A 3,325-nucleotide genomic window follows, 5' to 3' on the forward strand; every position below is an offset into this window, starting at 1 on the left:
TGCGCCGCGCCGAGGCGCCGCGCTACCCCGCCCCCGGGTGCCTGGCGGTTGCCGGGCAACGGGCGCCTGCCGCCGCCTGGGCCGCGGCCCGGCCTCCGCCGCCGCCACCGGGGCCCAGGACCCGCGGCCCGGGGCCGGCCCGGCGCCCCCGCACAGCAGCGGGGGGAAGCGGTGCCGGGCCCGCAGCGGCAGGAGCGGCGGGGGCTTGCTCGGGTCTGGGGAGGTTGGAGGGAAAATTTGCAGTTTAATCGACCGTGGTCGTGGCGGGGATGGGCCCGGAGGCACGGGCAGATCCCGCGCAAAGTGCGGGACGCGGGTCACGCTCGGGGGCGAACAGCCTGGAGCTGGGCCTGCCGGGAGTGCCGGAGCCAAGCCGGGAGCGAGGCCCCGGGAGGCTGCTGTACAGTGCCGGGAGTTTGAAAGCGGTGCTATTTTTGAGCTCTTCCCACACAGGCAGCTCAACATCTCCGGCAGATCGCCTCCAGCTGACAGCCCCGAGCTCATGGTGGCTGCCGCCTCCGCTCTCCCCCTGCCCTCCAGCTCCTTTCCCTCCTGCCAGGCGGCTGGGGGTGCGTTTTAAAACCTGAAGCTACACATAACGGTCAGGTAGTGGGTACAGAGTCATTGTTAGTGACCCGAGATAAATTCTCAGCTAAATATAGAACAAATTCTGAGTTAAGAAATCTCTCCACGGAGGTTAAGCTATTACCCTGGCCTGGAGGCTGATCGTTAATTCATAAACCTCCTCCTCGGAGGGGCAGGGTCAGTCTGTTTTGAGGCTGCGTGTGGGACCAGAGTTTGGAGGATTTGTTAGACCTTAGCTGTGCTCATCTAGCAAGCAAAGGATTGGCAAGATCCAGCAGCTGGAGCTGAGAAATCAGCATTTAGCCAGGAGGGCAGTTAACTACTACCTTCAGAGCTGGCAGATGCTCTGCCATGTAGGATCTTTAAATCAGCTGCAGCCTCTCTTTCTCTAGATCCAGTTCAAGCAGGAATTATTGTGCTGGAGGCAGGTACCAGTTAGTGAAACTTTGTGTCAGACTACATCATCATACGGTCCTGCTGGAGCTTAAAAGCAAGAGGGATGTTTGAGCAGGGTGTCAGAGCAGACTGTCAGTCCGCAAGAGATGCAGCCTGGAGTAACGGAGATAAAAATTCAGCATATGCCTGCACAGTGCTTACCTTCACACTACGCACTCCTCATTTCCCAACAGACACGTCAAATCAGCCTCTGCATCCACCTCGTGTTGATTTTCCAAGGATATATATGAAATCTCTGACGGTATTGAAGACCTGTTTAAAAAAACCCACGACTCCCTTTATTTTTTTCAAGACGTTCTTTTACACCTGGGGAAAACTAAGGCAGCCACAGTAAAAATTGTATATTGAAATTAAACTTTACATCACAAAGGATGAAAAATATCGCACAGAAAGTACTGTTATACTTGTACGTTTATGAAATAGGTACACATTCTTAGTTTTTGAATGTTGACAGATATATTGAGTTGCTCTCTACAATTATGTTCTTCATATATTTTTCCCTTTTAAATAAGTATTTTAAAATAAGAAAAAGGCATTAAAACAGAGAAAATACTCGCTGGGAAATGGTCCTCAGGGACAAGGGAGCAGAACAGAGCTGGCAGGTCTTCAAGGACGCTTTCCATAGGGCACAAGAGCTCTCGATCCCCAGGGGCAGGAAATCGGGCAAGGAAGGGAAGAGGCTGCATGGCTGGGCCATGACCTGGGGGTCAAACTAAAGGGCAAGAAGAGATTGCACAGGCAGTGGAAGAAGGGACCGGCATCTTGGGAAGAGTACAGGGACGCTGCCTGGTTGGGTACGGATGAGCTCAGGAAGGCCAAGGTTCGACTGGAGCTGCACCTAGTGAGGGATGTGAAGAATAATAAGAAGGGCTTCTACAGGTACATTAACCAGGAAAGGAAGGTTAAGGAAAGCGTGCCCCCTCTGATGAGCAGTAGTGGCGAGCTGATAACAACAGGCGAGGAGAAGGCTGAGGTACTCAACAACTTTTTTGCTTCAGTCTTCACTGGCAACCTCTCTCCTCACACCTCCCGAGTCAATGGGCCATTTGATGGTGATCGGGAGGACAGAGATCCTCCCACTGTAAGAGAAGGTCAGGTTCGTGACCACCTGAGGAACTTGAACGTACATAAGTCTATGGGTCCTGATGAGAGGCATCCCAGAGTCCTGACGGAATTGGCTGATGTAGTTGCTGAGCCACTCACCATGATACTTGAAAAGTCATGGCAGTCAGGTGAAGTCCCTGGGGACTGGGAAAAGGGAAATATTGCAGCCATTTTTAAAAAGGGTAAAAAGGAGGACGCAGGGAGCTACCGACCTATCAGCCTTCCCTCTGTGCCTGGGAAGATCACGGAACAGATCCTCCTGGAATCTATGCTAAGGCACATGGAGGACAGGGAGGTGATTTGGGACAGCCAGCACGGCTTCACCAAGGGCAAGTCCTGCCTGACCAACCTAGTGGCCTTCTTTGATGGAGTAACTACATCAGTGGACGAGGGAAGAGGTACGGATGTCATCTCTCTGGACTTCTGTAAGGCCTTTGACACGGTCCCCCACAATATCCTCCTCTCTAAATTGGAAGGATATGGATTTGATGGGTGGACTGTTTGGTGGATAAGGAATTGGCCGGATGGTGGCATCCAGAGGGTGGTGGTCAATGGCTCGGTGTCCAGATGGAGAACAGTGACAAGTGGTGTCCCTCAGGGGTCCGTGCTTGGGCCAGTGCTGTTCAATATCTTCATCAATGACATAGACAGCGGGATCGAGTGCACCCTTAGCAAGTTTGCAGATGACATCAAGCTGAGTGGTGCGGTTGACAGGCCTGAGGGACGGGATGGCATCCAGAGGGACCTGGACAGGCTGGAGAGGTGGGCCTGTGTGAACCTCATGAGGTTCAATAAGATCAAGTGCAGGGTCCTGCACTTGGGTCGGGGCAATCCCCAGTATCAGCACAGGCTGGGGGATGAAGGGATCGAGAGCAGCCCTGCCGAGAAGGACTTGGGGGTACTGATAGATGAAAAGCTGGACATGAGCTGACAATGTGCTCTCACAGCCCAGAAAGCCAAGCGTCTCCTGGGCTGCATCCCCCGCAGCGTGGGCAGCGGGGCGAGGGAGGGGATTCTGCCCCTCTGCTCTGCTCTGGAGAGACCCCCCTGGAGCCCTGCGTCCAGCTCGGGGGTCCTCAGCACGGGAAGGACATGGAGCTGTGGGAGCGGGGCCAGGGGAGGCCACAAAAATGATCCGAGGGCTGGAGCACCTCTGCTGTGAGGACAGGCTGAGAGAGCT

Source organism: Platalea leucorodia (assembly GCF_965183815.1).
Source record: "Platalea leucorodia genome assembly, chromosome: 19".
In the NCBI taxonomy this organism is placed as follows: Eukaryota; Metazoa; Chordata; class Aves; order Pelecaniformes; family Threskiornithidae; genus Platalea; species Platalea leucorodia.